The sequence below is a fragment of the Manduca sexta genome, chromosome 16, assembly GCF_014839805.1.
Source record: "Manduca sexta isolate Smith_Timp_Sample1 chromosome 16, JHU_Msex_v1.0, whole genome shotgun sequence".
In the NCBI taxonomy this organism is placed as follows: domain Eukaryota; kingdom Metazoa; phylum Arthropoda; class Insecta; order Lepidoptera; family Sphingidae; genus Manduca; species Manduca sexta.
This window is the reverse complement of record NC_051130.1, coordinates 6,786,690-6,810,710: the sequence shown is the minus strand read 5'-3', so window position 1 is coordinate 6,810,710 and position 24,021 is coordinate 6,786,690. Positions and strand designations below refer to the sequence as shown.

The following is a 24,021-nucleotide window of genomic DNA, read 5'->3' as shown; positions in this document are numbered from 1 at the left end:
ATGGTACGTCGTATTTGAAATGTTTTTGTGACGAGATGTCACATCGTCCTTAGATATTAATACAAAGATATCTATGATATAATATGAAATATTTTATATTGGTGTTTTGTTCTTTCACGGTATAATGAATAACCATCATACGAGTGCAGAATTCTTGTGTGACAATTTTCCTAATGCCCGCTGTATTTAATCTTAGAACTCTTTCCCTGTAGAAATATTTTTTTATAGTGTAAATGAGACGGGCTGTCTCAACCGGAGTTGTATCTACCTCATATCAAACCAATGTGATGTGACAGCTTGTTATGTTTTCAATGGAGAGATTTTGTATTACATGTTTATCTTTTTTACATCTATAATCTCTATGTTTCTTTAAAGCAGGCAGAACATTTATTAATTATAATTATTGTGGCATATAGATAGGGCTTTGGGCGGTGGTCATCGCGTGACCTACAAACTCATTTGCCGATATATTTAGGTAACCTAATAAAGAAATCCAAATCGGAATTCTCGCAACTCATTCAAATGTGACATTCATATTGAGTTTAATCTGTAGGCTGATAAATGCAAAATATAAATTAAGATGTTCTTTTGCGTAAAGTTTCATAATAATTTAGTCTGGCTGGAATACTAAATTCATTTCATTATTTCAAAGAGTTGTTTGTTTTAAATTATTCTGGTTTAATTTCGCTTTTTCTTGGGAAAGGGCGAAAGTAGTACGAATAATCAGTTTTCAATATACGAACTGGATGTAAGAGTTGTTTTAGCTAAAAAAGTAGGTACGCTTTTTATTTAAATTCTATTTATGGATGTTTTGATGTAAGGTAGATAAAATATTTATAATAATTATTGTTATTACTAAAGATATTTTTATGATATTATGTTTTATACCTATAAAACATAATATTATAAAAATAGGCGTCACGTAACTAACTTGTAGACGAGAAACACAATACTTTAATGAGACTGATAGTTCTCAGCAATTACAACAAAAAGTTAGAAAAGACTTAAAATTTCTTAACAATAGCGCCGTCAATATAAGAATTATCATTAAACATCAACAAATTAAGCAAATTGTTTGTATCATAGAAAGTTCCATACTGCCTAAAAACAGCTAGACTATCTTGAACTTTGAATCACAAAGGCCCACATTGCACTGCGCACACCTGAGATATTATGAATATAAATATCATGAAACTATGTTACATTGGCACTCGCACTTCATAATATAAGTTTAATATTTTCTCGATTTTTGTATTATATGTTACAGTTAGCATGGTTATATCATTATGTTTTGTTTTTTTGCTGGAGGTTTCACTGATACGTGTAACACAGGTTCTCCTAGCATAGGTATCATCAGATCATTTTCTTATTGTGACAAATGTAATGCAATTAACTACTCTGTAACATTTGTACACCAATTGAATTTTGTAACATTTGTCTGTTTTAATACAAATAAATTTATTATTATTATTATAATGTACTTTGTAGCTAATTTGGACTCTCACAATGCAAGAGACCAACTGATAAAGGAAAGTATATTCATAATTAATCTACTAGTGGAATAAACTAAGGGCCGTATTACTGGTGGTAGGTTTCTCATGTGTGAGAGTCCGCTTGCGTAGGTACTACCACATTGTCTATTTCTGCCGCCAAGCAGCAGTAAGTAGTCACTGTTGTTTTCCGGTTTGAAGGACATTGTAGCCAGTGTAACTACTGGACATAATAAGACTTAACATCTCATGTCTCAGGATGGCGAATGTAGTGGAATATTAAACAGTACTTTCTAATTCAAGGTGTTGGATGGTGTTTCTACTGTTTATGGGCTGTCGTATCGCTTTTTTTGAGGCGAACGGCAAGCTTGTGTTGTTATTCAAAGCAATAAAAAAAATATATAATAGATGCAACTCGGTTACGCTCTAAAGTGCGACATCAACTGACATGCTGTCAAGTTAAAGTCAGCATCTTAAGATCGTCGATATTAAGGGCATAGTTTAAGATCCAACTAAATTTTTCTCTAAAATGAGATATCAATTGAGATATTGATAAGTTAAAGTTAGCATCTTAATATTTTTTTAATAAATTCGTAATAAGAGCAGCTCAATAATATCTTAAGTCACAAAATGTAATGCATTTTGACAGCTGAGTTTTGTGCATATACCAACGTAGATACAGCTGACGCCAAAATCTGGTGAGAACAAGGGCCTAAACGTCACTTCAAGTTTTGTTTATGAAATCAATCAACAACTTAAATCGCTACTTAAGATCTTACTCAAAGATGATATTGGTTCAGTCCTGGATTTGTGAATAAGCCGTATAGGCCGCGACCTATGGGCGGCAGCGTCTTAGGGGCGGCAGATTTCAGAGGACGCTCACTCAATTTAATTAATCATTCGTTTATTTAACTTAAGTGCCTTCCATAATACAAATGAATGGAAAATTATTAAGTATTTTAGAAACCTACATACCTATATACATACATAAACCTGCCTACTTGGGGCGACGGAAATAAAGAGGCCTACACTCATAAAAAATATAAATCTGACACTGTATTGGTTTGTTAATTCAGCTCCGACTACCAACCGGTAGATCATATAGTTACGACATACAGATGTCTGACGCAATTTTCCTTGGCAGTGAACTTCCATATCAACAGAGCACATAACTGTAAAGTATTATTCCCTGCATTATTGCTTTATCATAAAAATTGATTGATACGTCGGTTCGTACGGCCCGCGCAAAGTTTGGATCCGCGCCAAAATTGCCTCGCCTCGGCACGTGTGCTGTTTCGACGGATGATATTAAAATTTAATTTGATATATATCTACTTACCTTTTTAAATTGAAATATTCATGTGTAGAAGGAATTCAGATCGAAAGGGTACCATTGCCTTAAAGAAAACCATCGTGAAATGTTATTGTGCTGTTATGTCTATACGCCAGCTATATAGAATTAGGCTGAATAAATAATTTCCTTTTCTACTGTTATTTATGCTCCTAAAAAGTCAGCAACACACCCATAATACGTCTTGTTGTGTTTGTCCATGGACAGTTGCGATAGCGGCAAAATCATACTTTCACTCTGAAATATACTTACACACATACCATAATCGCACGAAAATCCAATATTATCGAAAAATCATTAAAGTGTAAACGGGGTCTTTTGGCAAAAAAGATTTGTTATTCATTGATCATTTTTGACACAATGTTAACAGAGGTAAAAAGGAAAATTTTATTCTATTTAGTAACGCAAAGTGAAAATGACCCTGTATAAAGACTAAAAATGTTCAAGAAAAAGTCAAGCACGAACTACATAGCTCTAATTCATTGAAATGCATAATTGGGGAATTTTAAAACACATTTCGGTACATTCAGAAAAGTACGGAACTACGGCAGTGGTTCTTTTTATTTAATCCGAAAATGTCGGGAATATAATAAGCTTTTCATAATCCGCGGTTTTTGTATGTGTTTTAAGCTATGTTATCTTGACCCTTAACTATGGACGTCATTTTTTTGTTACACTAGCATGGACGCGCGGTCTCACGGACCGCTATGTTTTGAGTTAAAATACAACGTAAATATTAGTTTTATTTTTACGCTATTATATTTATTATTTTCTATGTATATTAAAATGAAATAATTTAGAAGCTTTTAATCAATCTTTATTTATTTCTCGCGTAATTAAATCATATTAACAGTTAAAGGCACTATTTGGCATAAATTTTCTTGAGATCGGTTTTAGGGCTGAAAACTTAAATAAATTAAACTTTTTTTAAACAATAACATTTTTATCTATAAATCTAAGGCATATTGTAATATAAAATAAAAAAAAAACGTATTCTCAAATTCAAATATAAAAATTTTGACAATGGTCCAATATGTATCAAATTATTGGCAGTTTTTACACTAGGTTTTGGAACACTGTAACCGTATGACCTGTTTATAACTTATACAATGAAAATTGGACTTTCTCTTTAGTTTTGGGGGACAAAGGCGACATGCTATGCGCTTTGACGAGTCAGTATCCTGACTAGGGGGTTCGTCTAGAGCAGAGGTTCCCAAATTTATATTTCTCATAGACCCCTTTCAAAATTTTGCTGGTTCCGGTGGATCTTTATATTTTTTTAGGTCTCACAGAGAAAGTGCATTACAACTACCGCCCATACATCGCGGGGTACTTTGTTGGGGTCATCGTGCCTTTTACGACTCCTATCAATATTTTCTGCCTGTATTAATGGGTGATGTCAAGCCAGCCTGTATTGATAGGTGACGTCAATTTTAGTACTGTACTAGCAAACTAGATACATTTTCGCGGACCCCCGCTTGGGGCTGATACTCCTTATAATGTTATCGTCTATGCTAGAGACATCGGTATTATCTTCATAGTCACTTATATATTTTCGAATAAAATAAGCTTCTGATAAAAAGCAATCCTCAATAGTTTCCTCGTTATCAGACTGGCCTGACTCTAAAAGTAGATCATAAATATGTTCCAGATGTGACGTAGGCGTTTGTATTGACGTAGATGTACTTTCATTAATATTTGTTAACAGTTAAAATGAAAATAACGTAAAAAAAACAAAATAGGCGTAAAAATTTGTATCGGAAACGTGGACGTGCGGTCTCACAGACCGCGGTCAAAGTTTAAAGAAAAAATAACTGGCTTTATTTGCAGCCGCCGACACAGTCTCTCATTTTAACATACGTTACGCCACTAAAACTGAAGCTACTGAGCGCCTTATACACGGGGAGCAAGGGGAAAGGTGTAAACACGAAATTTTCAAACTGCGAGCGGCCTGTGAGACCGCGCGTCCACAGTTAAAGGTTGAAGTTTGAAAGTACAGTTAGTTAACGGGTTTTAGTGTTTCTAAATATCATCGTAATTGTAATATGATTCCATAATTTAAATCATTAATCACTCGTAGCGCTAAGAAGTATGACTTATAGTAGAAGCCATGAGTCCGACAGACGCAAATTTAGTTTTTGCATCCAATTTTCGTATAATCTTAAAACACCTGTGTCGTGTTAAAGTGGGAGCAAAAAATTGTTCTAGTGCATTTGACGCACTTTCTAATTTTACTAAGGATATTCCTTTTGCCTGTTTTAACTCATAAATTTCTAGAAATACCATTTTGATTCTTCTACTAATAGTTCAAGCATCTTTGATTACTATGACAATTTCATATTGCGATACTGTTCTTATGTACAAAAAATCTCTCACACGCGGTAGTGTGCTCAAGTTGGAGCACACTACCGCGTCAATTTAATTAGGCATGAGATGATTGAGAAAAAAGGCCGTATGATTTATAATTTATATTTAAAAATACTGGAAAGAATGCCCATGCCGGCTGATCTTATTTATTTTCATGAGCTATTTATTAAACTAATTATTGACCTTAATCAGTAAGTGTCTTGGCATGTAATTGCCTCTCTCAATACCTTTGTGGGTAATTAAAGGGCACATGAATTTTAAAGATTGATTGCAATTTATTAACCTATAGTTGAATATCTTTGTTTACAACATTACTTAGATTATAATAAAACTGTAAACTGTAAACCAATGTCTGAAAACTTACAATCATTAAAGTCACAAGAGATCTATAATCGTTACAAGAGATCTAAAAGATTAAACTAAGTTGTTAACATAAGGCAAGAAACTTAGTAAATACAACAGAAAACGAAAGTAATCGTTCTTAATACCTACATACGTAATTCTTACATGATCGCTCGTCGGTCAAATATTTTCGCATCCAACAAGCTAAAAGGTTACGGCCTAGTTCTTGGACAATACTATTCCTCCAATCGGCAAATATCTTGGCTACAGTTTCGTGAACTTCGTATGATTGCATTTCAGTAAAAGATTTAGGAAAATTTAAATCTGATTCCAGCTGTTCTATTTTAAAAGTATCTAATTTGCAGATATATAAATGAAAATTGTTTTTGAAAAATGGTTGAGATTTTATTTTAAGATTATATTCAAGGTAAATGTTATAACTACAAATTATTGTATTTTAAACTGAATTATTTATTTATTTTATTATGCGGCGAGTGTGTATCCATCCGACTTCATTAAATGAACTTATGCTTGTAGTTTGGCAGAAAATGCCAGTTTCATTTCGCACTCTATATTTTGAATCACTTTCTTAAATATTGGCTGTATTCTTAGAATTTAATTAAGACTAAATCCTACACTGTAAGTGTTTTCTGTTGTTATTAATGACATTTACAAACATGTCTGCCAATTTTCCATTCCCATTTCTATTACTCATTGTATAAAATTACTTTGATTGAATTAACGGCGGTAGTTCCCACATTAAAGTTAGTTTTACTGTGGTTTTTAAGATTTTTATTAGACAAGAAACTGTGATAAGGTATAATTATATACCAGAATCAATATTTTTTGTCACGCGTTGCCAATTCTACAAAATTCAATGCTGATGAAACTATGGAATACATTTTCTAGGTGATTGCACACAAACCACCAAGAATAATGGTACTAACTCATTCAGAACTTACAAATACACAACTTCTCCCAAATCTTACAAACCAGGTCACAGGCTTGGGTTATTTATGTGCCATAAACGCATGGGCTCTCATGTTTTAGTTTTTCCGTGTCAGTCAGCCGGTCGATAAATCAGGAAGGCTGTGACAAATTGCGATGTGACAGCCCATTCGGTTCGGTCGTGGCCAATCGCTATCTGTCCACACCATGCGGTGACGTCTAATAAATCTACCCCGTTTACACTCAACTTAGCTGACAGTCCCCTGGTGCTGGCTTTCGATGTTTCTTTTTATTGGGTTGTGGTGGTAGGTTTTGTGACGGAAAATTTCTTTTGAACGGATTGCTACAGAGCAATTTTTACGGTATAATTATTTTGTAAAATTACACATTAATTTTATATATTACTTATTATTAAAACTGAGAACATTTTTAAAGATATTTGATAGAAGAAATGCAGATACTACGGCTAGAGACGAAACTTGGTACACAATTAAATCATAACCTAGATTACAAGCAAACTACTTATTTTTTACCTCAGAAGGGTATACAAAAGGACTTCACGTGAACGGAGCCGTGAGTAACTTCTGGTAGATAAACAACCCATTAATTTGATGTTACTACATTTAACCAGGCGCACGCGTTTATCAACGCTGTATAGAGGAATTGACAGGCGCACGTCATCGTGCGTGTCTGACGTCTGCGGTTATCGGAAATATCTTGACAGCTTCTATTAAAAAGTCTTTGGAATTGTTATTGTAAATGTAAGGGTATTTGTTGATCAATAGATAATTTAGATTGTTTATGAATTAGAATCCAAAATGTTGACAAATATTAATCTTCATGACGTATTCTGTATAGCTGAATGAATTCATATTTTTATGAATATTTTACGGTTCATATTATTTGTATTGATTTTAGTTTTGGCTGGCCGTTTTTAAAACTGTTGCTTGTCACCACAACTTCGTTGTTATCTGAATGTCAAACCCGGCCAAAGACAATATTTTTATATTTACGTATAGCATATGTGTCATCTGAATTTCAAACTTTGCAGAATTGTAAAAACCATAAAGCCAATCACAATAAATTGGAATTTGAATATGTAAAAGGTAATAAGTTTTATAGTATGATGTCTTACAGAATATTATTTAGATATTATATTTTGACCACATTTTTTTGATACAATTAAATGGCATCGAAATTGGACGTCAGAAATAAAAATTACAGAGGTATCTACCCTGATGGAAACTTGCTTAAGAGAGGCATATTGAGTGTTGAGACCGATTTAATAATCCGTTTAAATTTGATGATAGGTTTGGCAAGTATTTTATAGCGTGTGTTTTAATAAATATAAATATTCAATAAAGCCCAATAGCGATATATTCCTCAGCTGTGTACAGTCAGCCACGTAAGTAGCTGAACAAATACAGAACTTCAAATCACTTTTGCGTTTTTACTATAATAGAAGCACAAAAATAAAATAAAGGGATTTACTTTACTTCACACGAAGAAATAAGTGTTTTAATTAAACTTTACACATAGAGGGGATTTGAAGTTGTGAATCTGTTTAGCTACTTATGTGACTGACTGTACATACACAGACTTTGTCTAGAGTTGGTTGGTTTTTGAAATAAACTATAAAAAAACATTTCTATTACAAATACCTGTAACAAAGACCAAAATGTAAAAAAAACTATTGCAACGTAACAAAAAAAATCCATCGCGAAAAAGGGAAAAGCTTGTATCCATTACTGTTAGATTAAGCCTCGATTGCCATCAAATTTCCCGCTGAAAGCTTGTAGAAGTTAATTGAAATGGAAAACTGAGTCGGACAGTTTGATTGGAGCATTTTATCTTTTTGTAGTACACATCGCCGGTTTTGGAGGTGTGGAACAGTTAATTCATACATTTCGGATATGATTTGATGCGATTTATTTGGCTGGATTAAAAGCGGATTCAACTGGATTTTGGGCTATCGTTGTTTTTTACGGAGACGGCCAAGTAACCTCGTTACACCTGATGGTTGCACCTGATTTAATACGAGCTAAGTGCAGAAAAAGGCGCCCGCAATCTAGAATCTGCACCTGATGGTAAATGGAGGCTAAACTAAAGGGGTATTCAAGCGAATTTTTTGGGCCATCTTTTTTGATACGGGCAAGACAAATTAACCCCATTGGACCTAATGGTTATAACTGGGATATCAAGCACAACGGCCTGACTTGCTATGGGCTAAGTGCAGAAAAACGAGCCCCTCAAACTAGTACTAAGAACCTGCACCTGATGGTAAGTCGAGTCTAAATTGAAGGGGTATTCAAGCGAATTTTTTGGGCCATCTATTTTGATACGGGCAAGACAAATTAACCCCATTGGACCTAATGGTTATAACTGGGATATCAAGCACAAGGGCTTGATTTAATACGAGCTAAGTGCGGAAAAAGGAGGCCCTCAACCTAGAACCAAGAACCTGCACCTGATGGTAAATGGAGGCTTAACTAAAGGGGTATTCAAGTGAATTTTAAGGCCATCGTTTTCTTATACATTTTTTTTATATTTTTATGGTCAGTGGAGTGTGGTCCAGATAGAGTGTTGAGAGATGTTTATCCCTCATCAGGACATGATTATGCTGGCCTATTTGAAACCAATATTTTATAACCTAACCTAACCTAACCTGGATATATGCTGATATACAGGCTGTTGTCGGAATGCGACCAAAAAACGTGGGACACTAAATAAATAATATATAAAGCTGAAGTTTGTTTGTTTGTTTGAACGCGCTAATCTCAGGAACTACTAACCCGAATTTTGTGTTTTTTTTCGCTCATAGGAAGCTACATTACTCTTGCGTGTTATATAATTTTTATCCCGAGAAAAATTTATTCCCAAAAACTTATTTCACGCGAGCAGAGCCACAGTCAAAATCTAGTAATAGATAATAAATTAATAGACAGATTAATTTTATCAATGATCTAGGTATTGTCAGAATTAATTGAATTTCAGACGCAGTTTAACGTAATAAGCTATACGCAACAAGTTGAACAGTTTAGATGATCATCCACGAACGAAAATAATATTTTGATAAAGAATATAGCCCATGCTTGACCTGTATTCGAAATCCTAGTATATCCTTGTTATGATAACCCAAATTGCGAGTTATCGAAAGAGCTATGACCTCTTTTCTATCATAACCTTCACTGTTCTTTACTTTTTGTGTTATCACGAGAACAAAGGAAGTATGTTTATGATCAAGGCTTAAACTGGGTTGCCTGACAATAACATTTGCCTATCAATGGGACTAGTTTATTGCGCCGAATTGATGGTGAAAAGTTAAAAGAGAATTCTGTTTCAACGTTTTATTGACTTGTAAAATTGGGTTGAAAGTAAAGTTTCATGGAGAATGGTAAATTACTTTTTGTAAAATATTCTTAAAAATTGGGTCAAAAGAAAAAGAGTTCGTATGCCAAATAATTATTGCGTAGGGTTAGAAATTTTATGAATATTAATGCTGTAATGTCTATGTCTAGAGGTTTTGCGTAGTCGATCCGTGCCCAGCAGTAGTGCAATATATAATGTAGGGTTGATATCATAATATTATATTAACTGCGTAGCCTAAAATAAATCAATAAATGGCCGTATAATTCAATTGATCTCTCGAAAAAGTAAAAAATCTGACCTGTTTTATTTGACTATACTTTAAATTTTTATATCCATTATTATTTCATTAGGGTCAAGCTTGTCTGACAAGGAAGGTCAAACTGTAATTCATGCATATAGTTCGATCAGCCATAATATTATGCTAATTTACTAATCTGTATACAATAAACGCCATTATTATTAATATAAAGCGTACATATAGCTTGTATTATTTAGGGACGTTAATGTAGGGATAGACTGTTAGTATGATGCATGAAATGGAATATAAAATGTGTGAGCGAGATAAAAGAGAAGAGAAGAGAAGAGTGAATGACTGACGTTTTGGGAACGACTGACAAAAGTTATAGAGTGAAAAGTTATTAAAGAAGCAATTTCCTTGAAAATTAAATTTTTATTTTGAACAAATCTCATATACATAATTAATCTCAAGCTGCTATAACTTACTTAACGTTTACTTCCAGCTTGAACTTCGTGAAAGTCTTTTTCAGAACAAAAGTTCTGGTGTGCTTTTTCCAGGGTACATAATAGCTTTTATTTAATCCAGAATAAATGATCTTTCTTAGTACCAAAAAGCTACTTATAAAATCCTAATCGAATTATTAGTAATTAATCCAAAATAAAAATGACAATCTATCATTACATAACATCTGCGACGTGCATGTAGTCCATATTCTGCAAACAAATTATTTAATTAATTGTTTGACGTGTAAGGAATTTATTGAAACTAATGGTCTCATAGAAATTCGACCGTAATTAATTAAAATTAAAGTTTCATTTTAATTTCATAAATTATTAACACAGTACAAATTCAAATTGAACATAATAATATACATCACTAATTCTAAGCAGGCTACGGTAGATTGCTAATTATCTGTGCTGAAACAAGCACTTCAAATTAAATTTAATACCAAGGGAACCTCTTTATTAAGATAATTAATATACGTGTCTTGGAATTTTAGAAGTAGATTTTTTAATTATAATAATATATAAACCTGTGAGTCTTTTATAAAACTCCTTTATGGTATCAATGAACGCGTTTAGTCAGTTATTAACATATTTATTTTATTGAAGCAATATTACTTCTGTTTTCCGAAGATGGCAAACTTCAGTGTAGGGCTTCTCTACAAGTCAGAAATGTTTGCGCGGTGCCTAAAATTCTAGCTGTACTTAAAGAAAGCTGGTGGTAGGATATATTTTATACCAGCCCAGATAGCAACCACCGTACGAAAGTTGTTAAAACCCGACATAATGGACCCCGTACCTAAGAGTGACTCGTTTTGCCATTAGCCTGTGTATAATAATAATAATATCAGCCCTGTATTATATACTTGCCCACTGCTGAGCACGGGCCTCCTCTACTACTGAGAGGGATAAGGCCAAAAAAGTTAATAAACGAAAAAACACTTCATTAACAATCATTTACTAACTTCTTTTTTAATGGGTTTTAGTAGTAAACAGTACCTTTTTTTTTCCTGGGGAAAATCCTCTTGAATCCCTACATACTAATGGTAAGCAGGTTATGCCAGACTTTTACTGGATGAAAACCCCATGTTGGTCTCCATCTGCACCTTGGTAAAGCTGTGGGACCTCAAAATGAACACGCCAGAACGGTACCTACATAACGAAACACTAAAAAAGTGAATATAGCTATTTATTTCAGATACAATAGTTTACTTAGGAGCTATCCAGATTATAAATTCCGACATTCAAGCTTTATTAAGAATCCAAACATGATAAAAAGTGTTTCATAGTTTGAATTGTAACCTCGGACAGCACGGTAAACGTGTTTTAATTTATAAGTAATCATTTAACGTTACATCAAAAAGTATATGTTCTGAACATTGTATCCAATAGATGAATGTTCTACGGATTTGCATTAAGAAATCATTAAAGACGCATTAGTTATTTATTACTGTAAGATATCTAGAATAATGAATGAGCTGTTATGTAACTTGTTAATTAATGTACAACCCTGTTAGATTCATTATTCTAACAGGTTGAATGAAATATTAATAAACAGTCCTTATTTGTTTTTTGTAGAAATTTGTTTTGTTATACCAGTGTTTGTAACTGTAAACAACATTATATAAATTTTCAATAAAAGTTATTATTATTTCATCTTTATATTTTATTTAAAGTGGGAACAAATCCTTAACCAATATTTAACAAAGCAGGGTGTATTAAAGTCCACCTTTATTCTATTTTGTATTTGTTTATGAATTTAATTTCTATCGGAATTAAGACAAAACTTGAACGTAAATCTTGATATTATGATATGAATTGGTATACATTTTAAACAAATTAAATAGAAGCGCAGATTATTTTTGTTCACATCTCTATATCCAAAATAAAATTTTAATAGATATCATGAATGATAATTCTAGTTTGATAAAACACTATGATTTTATACATGAATGTTGTTGAAATAAAACTATTTACGGATTTTATCGCGGTTATCTATATTATTATTTTCTCCCTTTTTCCTATTATTTTCTCGGTTTTCATCCGCTCAGTGACCACGGAGGCTACAAAGTCTTGGAATCGTCGGGAGAAAATAATAATATAAATAGTTTTATTTCAATGTCTAACATTCGCATAAACATAATAAATCATTATGAATGTTATTAACCAGTTAAAGTACTTAGCACTTCCTTTTTCCTTTCTCGTCTACATCCAGGAAGCTCTTCCTATCGACTTAGGTATAGTGTAGGTAGGTCACTAGCCACTGATCGATTAACCCCAACGTACTGCGGCTTATTGAATTAGAGATCCATCCTCCCCAGGTGCATACGTAGCTCTCGGCACCCACATTATATTCCATTAATTAACTAGCCGAAGCTATGCATTAAGTACATTCATTTTGTACATTTGGATCAAATTGTATTGTGTCTTGGATATTTGGATATCATTTTCAGTTTCATAATTGAAAAAATAAACATATAATTTATTAAAATTTTGGCCTAATCAGCATCGGGTAGACATCTTTTGGTATTATATAGGTTTTTAATACAAAACTGTCTTCCAATGCCGTAAAATGCCTAATACCCCTAAAACTGCACAAAATAAAAATTTCTTAAGCTTATATACGTCGAAACAAAACAAATTTTTAATTTTTCCTCTATAGAGATTTTATAGGGAGTAAATTAAAATATAAAAAAACACGATGAAACCCGTAATCTAGTTTTATTTAGGCCATAATCTTTACATAGGGTGTTCTTAGGCAATGCTCTTACTATATTATCAGTTGATGTGTCCACATTTTAAAAGCAGCAATATGTTGTAACATAATACAATCAGGCGAAAGAATAAACCTGAAGTAAACAATATTCTATGTGACTTCTTTTGTCCTAGTAGCTTCATTAGCCGTCTGAACATGCAATGTGACTTGTTTTATACCAAAGTAAAACGATTTAAACTTTTAATAAGACTATAACTAGTTTGTTAAGTGAATTTTATCAAGCAGTTACTGTATAAAGAGGTTATAAAGTAACAGACTGGCATTTATTAAGACAATTTGAATAGTTTCAGTAAATTTCATTGTACAACGCGCCGCGTCGACGCTGTCAATTTGTATTCAAGTAATACTATAAAACTAAGAGTTTCTGAAGTTGTTGAAGTAACTGTCAATTTCATAGTGGGGGCTGCGTTGACGCTGTCAAATAGTAGTCCAGAAACAGCACAAAACTGTCAGTTTCTGAAGATGTTGAAGCAACTGTCAGATTCATAGTAGAGTAGTGTTTTCTTTGCAACAAGTTGAAAGCGCCGGCGCGATGGTTTATATTCTTTCTTTTTCACTTATTTTTTATTTAAAAACCGATAATTTCTTTCTTAGGTGATCAGTACTATTTATTGATTTGTTTAAATTTTATTATAAAACTAGTTGATCCGGAGAACTTCGTACCGCCTAATAGTCGACATATTGACATTAATATTTATACGACACTAACGTCACTCAATTGTTTTGCCTTCCCGGAACCCCTCCACTAACACTTAAACTTTATGGTATGGTATTAAAGTTCAAATTGACTTTTAAGTATTATTATGAATCTTTTTTATGGGAATGGGAAAAGTGTTGATTTTAGACGATTTCAGGCAATTTTTTAAAATTTTCTCTCCGTAAGAACCATCGTCGTACTTCAAGGAATATTATAAAAAATAATTAGCGAAATCTGTTCAGCTGCTCTCGAGATTTGCGCTTAGCTTACATTCAGCGATTCATTTTTATATTATAGATAACGCTACATTTGAATGAATCATTTTCAGTATATTTCTGTTACCGTCACTTAGAACTGTATTGTTAAATCGGCTCGGAAGGTAAATTAAGACGGATGATACCACGCGGCATATTTATTATTTATTAACCTCGTATTTCATCAACCTCGTGTCTTCACAATATTAATTATTTATTTGTTACCCTCTAATTGCTTCATGCAGTATTGTTCAACTGGCATTCACGCTTCAGGCCTTTTTATTTCATTGTCATTATTACCGTAGAGTTGTACGAAAATAGATACACATCACGACTTTATCTCCCTACGCGGTAGGCAGAGGTATAATTCTCCCTCCCATTTGGTCATGTGTGTTCTGTCCCATGATATGATAAAAACAGTTGGATATAATTAATGTATTATAAAGTCACACCTGTAACGCCACTAGGAAAATTAGAAAAGTGATCTGAGTTTTAAACCTAGGTATTTTTCAACTGAGAAGTCACAAAATTTCTTGATTTAAGTAGGTTCTAATATAATTTCGTACATAATTGTCATTTTCTGCCTATACAGGGTCATGTTGAGATTGCATTACTAAATGAAACCACATACTTATATTTTTGAAAATAACACTTTACTATAAGTTACTCTAACTGTAGATGTAAAATAAAAATTGTAAATTTCAAACAAAATAAATATCAATAAAATAATATTTTAATTTTACACGTCTAATGCCACTACCAGTACTTTAAGAGAATTCAGTGCTGCGGTAAGTTTATACTTTTAGTCAAAATACACTCATGCACACGCCTAACTCACAAGTCGCACTAAACTACAAAATGACCAAAAATCAGAAAAGTAAAACCGTGATCTTTGGTGAATATATTTATTATGCATGGATGATTTTTGGCACAATGTTAAAATTACCCTGCATATTTGTGGAGAAGTCAAAATTGGCGAATGAATTGAAACAAAGCATACTATTTTTAATCATCTTTATTCCTAATAGCAATAGTGGTGGATTTTGCGATAACATAAAAAGTTGCTTAATGTGTGGGCAAAGGAGAAAGTAGTTAATTTCGTAGTAAGTAAGCAGCATGAAGTCTCATAACTCAAAGGGATTTGGCGGTACTTTGACTTTTCAAAGTTTCTTGGCGTCGTGCAATCTCATAAATAAATATATAATGTTAATTCAGTATTGCTTGCTTCGAGAGCATGATGCCACCCTAGTTTATCTGGAATATTTATGAGCAGACAAAATATGTTATAGCGTCGCTTTATATTACAAGTCTGATCTTAATTGCTATAGGTAATTAGGGTTCAAAATTAGCGTTTTGGCTAGAACATTAGTTTCAAAATCGTCCCTTTAGTTAAATTTGCTATGTTCGAATATTGTACCCGAAATTTTATTACGATGAAATGTAAGTATACAGTTTTTCGACGCCTTTGTTTAAATTAATATACAGAAACAAAAATGTCGAACCAAAACAAAGCGTTTACAGAAAATAACCTTTTTCAGTCACCGAAATGAGTACGTATTTTAACAAATTACTATTAACCATTTTATTTATATTACACTAATAACGTATAATCGAAATTCAAAATGTTATACTGAACAACAATACTCAATTATCGACTCCCACACTATAAATTGAATATGAAAGTATTCTTAGGTTAAAAGCGTTTGCCCTGCAGCGAAACATGTACATTGTTAGCAGTATAACCGACACGAACGTTCCTTCCTCTACTAACTATATCTACAACACATCAATATGAAGCTAGCTGTCTACGATCAAAACATTTACAAATAAATACTGGATAGACGCCAAATGTGTGTATAGTGCTTTAGAATAGGTACCAATCGTAGTTTTATTGTGATACGATAGATTTCACCGGACGATTGATTTGTTTATTTTAATCTATTGCGTTGGAAGTCTGCTTTTTATTTGTGTCTGGTGAAAGGAATGTTAACACGTAAGGGCTTTGAATGGTATTTATTTTTATTTATTCAATAGTTACACCATCGGTTTACCACTATAACCTAAAAACTAATACAATGAATTTTATTATACTAGGTGATAAACCTTTACAGGTGTATACATTATTTGTAAAACTTCACAATCGCTAGATCTGACAGCAAATGAATTTGAAAAGTAATTTAAATATAGACTTACAGTAGAATAATTTATAACTACCATGCGAAAATAATTTAATGGATAAACTATGGTCTTATAATGTTACGCATTAACCTACAAATTGTCGAGTCTAAGGTTTGAAGTTTACATAGTTACTTATTGGTTTGGTTAACGTACAAAGAACTACACTTTTTATTGGTGAACACCGTCGAAGTGGAAAATAATCGAGGTACACAATAATAATAGTGGTATCGTCTCAGTATAATAATATAGATTTGGGTTGAGCTATTTGGGAGGATTTCGTTTCGCCACTCTATATAGCGTTATGATATGGTATATCTACGGTATATGTTTTATTATAATACGTATACATTGTTATTGAGACCTATTGTCGGATTAGTTTCGTTCTAATTGTTTTGATATAACTATCTGCTTTTATCGATAACACAGTTTGTTGTGACATTGTAACGTTATGTTTTTATTTTGTTTTGTAAACTTCTGCGTTGTTTTTAAAGAGGTTTTAACATGTATCACTATACCTAATAGTGACATTTTCCGAAAGAGAAACCGACACAACATATAGGTACTACCAATATGCATAGATGTGGTATGCAAATCGTTTCAATGATGATTAGATTTTATATAAGGTACCAGACGGAAGTCGGCAGGAATGGAGTTACATATATGGACCCTTCGCCATTTATACCTAATATATAATCTGTTAAAAAAGTAATTGGTATTTTACTATTTATTAATTGAAAACTTCATAGCCTTGTTCATCTAGGCAGAACGGGCAACAATTTCTGTAGATTTACGAAGATTTATCTCGTACTATGATCCCCTGAGAAGGTTAGTGTAGAAACAGATAAGCCGTCATGGAAATTAACCCAGACATATTCTGGCATACGCGTAAAAAGCGTGTGTGAACATTGCCTTAGGATAGAAAAGGAGGTTATATAAAAATGGATTACGAGACGAGAGTTGCTCATCTGGTAGCAACACTCACCGATCTTTACATTATAAAGCATTACGTGTGTTTTGTTGTACTGGTCACTTTGAGACATTAAATACATAAACTTTATTGATAGAAATATAACTCTGTTTCTTTCTAATATATTTTGGAAGAAATTAAAATGTAAAAAACTGCGGTAAATCCAAAAATAGTTTTATTTTATGTCTAACTTTTGCGTAAACATAATCATTAGCTTTTATTGATGTGTTAAAATATTTACATTGAATTATAATATAGTTACTGTTTTATTGTAGACGATAGGTATATTTCCAAAATCTTTTCCTTTGACTAAGGCCTCCACTAAAGATTTCCATATCTATCTTTATCCATGGAGAATCAACAGCTTCTGAGACAATATAATATAAAATCTTATTAAGATTATGAGGATTAGGTATATGAGGTTTTAGTTGATAATGAAAAGGTTATAATGCTTACTATTCTTAAACTTTTGAAATATGTTTGTAAAGCAAGTGTCTTTTACTTGTTTTGCATCTATGTGACACGACTATAAGATATAATAAGTATGAACTTGGAACACCAAACAATATTATAAATCCAACATATTTTACTGGTTCTCTCTTGCATCATAAAGTATACATTAAAAAATATGAGGGAAGTAACGAAATAAATTCCAAGACATTACTCGCAGACACTCCACTCGCGAGAGTAAATCTCATTGCCACTAAATCATCTAGTATCAGACGCACCCACACGATGGTGCGAAGTTAGGACTTATTTGTGGGAGGAAATTTTGCGAGCGAAGATAAGAATATTGTTATTATGAGTATTGATATTTTTTTCGAGAGTTATTAAATTATTTATCACAGGTGACTTCACCCTTAAGGAGCTTATTCCGGCTTTTCCCAAACGTGCCACGTAGCTATAGATATCAGTTATAAAAAGTAACATTCAGATTAATTAGTATGAAATTAATCAATTATTATGGAAAGCCAATTAAGATAGTGCCCCCTTTTCTCAGTGTATAAGGCGTGGACTCCTTGTTAGAATATGAATACGTTACCCGCAGATTACTTTTAGAGAAATTGTTGCTTTAAAATTCGCTTTGTTTCGCCTGTATGAGAGTGTTTTGTTTGCATACCAACACGATGAGCTAAAATATTTCATTTTATTTCAATAACGTTTCATCACGTCTTCATTTATTTTGTATACGTGTTGTATGAGGTACAGAAGTGCATCTACAATCCTATTTATGTTGAGGTGAAAAATTATGTTCAATATGATTTTCAATATACGTTCGTGATGTTTCGCCGCATATTTATGCATAACTATGATGACGTGGAAAGTATTTTCGTTGTGCAGTTAATAGCTTCAATTTGTATAGGTTATGTGCCCGAGTTATGGAATTTTATTTTATTTATCTACTTCTTTATCATGTATTTACAAATAAAGAAGAAATCTATATCGGAATAAGTTAATCCATACTTTATTAATTAAAAACTGTTTTAGTATAATAGTCTTATTAAATTTTGAGTGTTATAAAATTTAAATCTGATAATGGGAATTGTGGTGACATAATATGTACACATAGAATACTAGCTTTTGTTCGCGGCTTCGCCCGCGTGAAGCAGTTTTCTAGGATATTTTTTTTTATTTACTTGATATGTGTCGTTATATTATTACCAAATTATACAAAATCATTAAAAATTGTAGCCTATGTGTTATTCTGATGTATAACTAATATTACTGTAAAGTTTCATCCAAATCCGTTCAGTAGTTTTTTCATGAAAGAGGAACAAACAGGCATACATCCATCCTAACAAGCTTTTACATTTACAATATTCGTAGGATTATTTCTTAATTTTTATTTTTCCAATTTTTATATACATGCCTATCATAATAATCAATTACTCAGTTGCAATTTAATCATCACTTATAAATTAATATCATCAGGAATGTAATTTATTCACTATGAACAAATTCTATCGCTAACAACATTATCAACGAATAACTAGACGAATTATTTGAATAACTATGTGTACTTAAATATATGGAACGTGAGTTATTACCACATAAAGTTGGTTATTACCGCGATACTCGATCACGAATTTCCAATTTGGCCAACACACGAACAGTTTATGAGAGAATAAAAATCTCTGGTCGTACATGGATCCCTACTTTTATTCCAGCCCAGTAATAAATTATTTAATTGTTTATTAACTTAATATCGTGTCAAACATAGTTTTTTTTATATGTGACCCCGTAGCCGACACCAGGAGAAATCTATGAATGAGATATTGAATCCCCCGCCTTAGCGACTGCAGGGATCGTTTTTTTTTGGGTTCGCGAAGAAAGTGCCTTATGACTACCGCCCAGCCTACGTAGGGGGCGACTAGGCGGTAATGTTGGGGTCACCGTGCTTTACGACCTGGCGTTGAGCCGTACTAATTTGATGACTAACTTCGGGCAACCACCGGGCGGAGTTCCTAACGGTATATACAACGCACTTTCCCTGGCGCCCTCTTCGGCGTATTAGGGAGACTGCAGGGATCTGAAGGAAAGTTTAGAATGTGTGGGGTAAGGAGAAGGAACCCTCTTAGGGTGGGAGGAAGAGAAAAGGCCAGGAAATATTCGCGAGCCTTTGTAGACTTCAATGTGAATTGGCAATCATGAGGTATACACACTTAACTGTGCTAGGGCCGCGACAAATGTCCCCCGTGTATGGGCGTGCATGGTAAGAAAACTGAGCGCATTTCGAACATAATTGATAGTAACCAAAATAAGTCAGGAGTCGTAAAGATGCCTTTTTGTAATCGTTAACGCTAATAGAAAACAGAAAAATGTACGGATAATATATCCTATCGATAAGTCTGTTGCTAGGATATGTCAATCCCATCCACGACATCGTAGAAAGGCATCTTGGCTATTGCTCCCTGTATATAGAATCATACACGTAGTAACAGTAGATTATTTTAAAGGTTTTAAATAGTGAACACTAAAGCTGGTACTCAATACAATTTATTCATTTTTAATATATATTATAATGTAAAGTCAAATATATTTAAAAGGTAAACCCTCTATTCGAAAACGGCGCTTAGTAAGACAATTATTTTGTCGGTTTACAAATGTGAAAATATTGATTGTTAATTTCAATTTGTCTATATAATTTTCTAAGACATCAAAGTCACCAAGTATTGTTTTTTCTAAATAAATAGAGTCGATAATAAAATAACTCTGTTCTTGCTTTTTAACTTAATAAATGCGTTTAGCTTTTCCTAGTAATCCTAACTTAGCAAGCGCAAAAAGGCTTAAGGTTTGTTAAGTAAGTTATGAATAAACTTAAATTAACCTCGTGTTAAGTTCGCTAAGGCCGCGTAGAGCTACATACTTCAAGAAAAATAAAGAATATAAATTGCTTGAAAAATAAAGAATATAAACGACTTTCCAAAACATGTTCTTTACAGAACAGGGTTATTCCTATGACGAGAAAAAGACAAAATTATAGAATAACAATAGATATTCTCATTTTCGATGACCGCCCAATTCACTGTCTTCTATACTTTTTTAAAATCTTTTTTATTCGTTTCCCACAAAACGTCTTTTTGAGTTAAGTCACTTTAGTTCTAAAAGTGCGAATTATATTATGTTTGCGAACCGCTATGGATTTTATTTACGGCCGATGGAATGTATAGGAAAGTGTGTTATCGTAATATCTGGGGTTAAGTCGCATGTCTAATAAATGTCACGGTGAAGATAGAACAGGCTTACTATTGTCTGTGGTAATGTAAGCCGCGTGCGTCGAGAGATTTCTTAGAGGGTCGTGAGATAATGGTTATACGTAATAAAAGTGAGTTTTTTCCTTATGAAAGTAACCACGTTGTAGTCATTAGACATAGTTTTCATCATGCTTGTATCCCCAAAAAAGTAGGAGATGCACCTGTATTGTCCCAAGTTTTGTAATAAAACTGAGTAATTTCTTTATTATGAAAGTAGCCACGTTAGGACACAACAACTACATCATGCTTATATCCCCAAAGGGGTTGGAGATGCACCTGTATTGTCGCAAGTTTTGTAATAAAACTGAGTAATTTCTTTATTATGAAAGTAGCCACGTGTAGGACACATCACCTACATCATGCTTGTATCCCCAAAGGGATAGGAGATGCACCTCTAATGTCGCACCTGGTTGAAATCAAGGTACCCACTTTTCGCCCTTGTGTTCTGTCCCATGATGTGACAGGAGAAGTCTATCGCCATATCAGGTAAAAATTCCAAACCAACCAAAAAAAAAACCTAACATCACTGCCCTACCCGGGATTTGAACCCGCGACCTTAGAATGTTGTCGACTGGTCGCGCAATACAAATACGCCACCGAAGGACTCATAATTATTTATAACTAAATGTATATTTATTTAGAGTATGTAATATTTACTCCTATATTTTGATAAGTTCTTCACTCACTCTTTTAATCAGTGATTTAATTAAATACTATACATAAATTAATTAAATAAATAAACTGTTTTACTATTGACAAACTTATTTCAAACTTCAGATCATTTGTGACTTAAAGAACTGATTGAAATAAATTATTGGAATAAACTTAACATACAGGGTGTTTTATAAATTTTCCACACGTTACTTATTAATATCACTGTAACAATCATGTATATCTGTTAATTAGGAAAGATCGAAAGTTCGTAGAGACGAACCAGTGCCAAACATTGAACGTTTACGCACGAAATCTCATTTTGGCCCGGATATCGGTTGATAACTCTAGTTTACTGAATTTGCTTCATTTCCGCGAGTTGGGATCCAGTTTGTAAAGGATGTTCCAATTTCGTGTGATACAGAAATTGTTTCTGAATATCTGACATGACAGCTATCTAGTTGGAAATGTTATCGGTATTATTAAAGACTAGATTCTGCTCGCGGCTTTACCGGCGTGAAAACCTTTTCTTGCTTCAAAATTCTAAATTCTAATCACTAAAGCGATCAATAACGCTGTATATAAAAAAATCTGATTTTAAAATTTAATATTTTCATAAGAGTAAATTATCCAAAAAAAGCACGTGTGCCAAATTTCGTCTAATTGGTTCAGCTACTTCGGCGTTTATTTCTAACAAACATCCAAATATTTTCACAAATTTGACGTAGTAAGATGGAAAATAGAATATACTTATTCATGTATCTTTAAAGTAAAATTATATGAATTTATGGCGGTAATGATTATGAATACGATTATTTACTTATTTTACAAAGGGTTGGTGTGCCTACAGATATGTAAAATATGTGAAAAATATAATAAAAGTTAGCATATTTTTCCACCCACTTTATGATGCTGTAAAGGTTGCACACAGCGTGATAAAATATAAAATATATTGAACGTTAGGCCCACCGCTATTTATAGTTTGTGAATTATACTATCATCTGGAATTTTCGGTAACCCACCGAGAAAAGCCCTTGTCACAGACAGATTTACCCTTTTTAACTGGAGGATAAAAATAATGTTATTCGTGGGCCGAATTACCAAAACAGACCATCACGCGCCTGCGCTGGTTTAATTGTCTTACTGTCTAATTACGAAAAAGATGTAATTAGATGAAAAACATTGGGATAGGTTCAAATTATTTTATGGATGACTATTACTTTGTTTAAGAGGATAGTTCTGTCTATTTAATTTGCATATTAATCAAAAATTATATTGTACATACCGAGTCCGTTTATAAGGCTACTGCCATACTCCCAAATTACCCAGGGATCGCCCTTAAGCGGGATCTTGGATGTAATCCTGAGGGAAAAAGAAACATAACCTTTAAAATCAGACGTAAAATTCTTAATTCTACGAGCCATTTAGAAGATTAAGCAAATAATTATTAATATAAGTCGCAACGACATTAACCTCGTGTCCTTCCTAATCCCTCTTCCTGTCTGTTAAGTCGGTGGCGCATAAATGATTTATCCGTTGGTGTTTATGGGCGTTGGAGGTAACATATTATGCTGTTATATTATACCTACATACCCTTTACTCTAAGGGCGTGTTTCACAATGTCTGAGTAAATGCTAATCGTCGAATATACTATAGTGCGACCAAATAAAAAAGTCAAGCATCCAAATAAATGGTAAACAAGAGTGTAATGATTTCTTATGTTTACGCGAATGTTAGATATTAAAATTAAACTATTTTTCGGATTCACGGGAGGCACTGAGGTGACCATGAAGGCTGCAAAGTCTTCGAAACGTCGAGAGAAAACTAAAATAATTAAAAGTGCGATAAAGTCCGAAAAACAGTTTAATTTTAACAAGAGTGTCTTCAGCATATTTTTAAACGGCAAAGTGACTGACTGCACTGATGGTAAGTGGAGTTGGGTCCAACAGAATGTCAGCTGACGAGAGGTGAATACCCTTCGACAGTCGATACAATTAGGTCGGTTTGTAGGAACAGGATATACACAGGCTAATCCAGGAGCGCAACATACTTACGTGGGCCACTATGGTGAGTTTTATCACCTTGTGTACGGTGGTTACTATCCATGCCGATGCGACCACTAACTTTGTTTATAA

The 24,021-nt window shown here is 33.1% G+C and overlaps 1 protein-coding gene across 4 annotated transcripts in view; it reads right to left on the bottom strand.

The window, feature by feature from the left end:
* LOC115452421 (diuretic hormone receptor-like) overlaps window positions 1–24,021 on the bottom strand; it is a 179,098-nt gene that overhangs the window by 113,928 nt on the left and 41,149 nt on the right. For all 4 annotated transcript variants that reach the window (XM_037439457.1, XM_037439458.1, XM_037439459.1 and 1 more), the window contains exon 2: window positions 23,172–23,248. The gene's annotated coding sequence lies outside the window, so the exon portion shown is untranslated. The remainder of the gene's footprint in view (window positions 1–23,171; window positions 23,249–24,021) is intronic.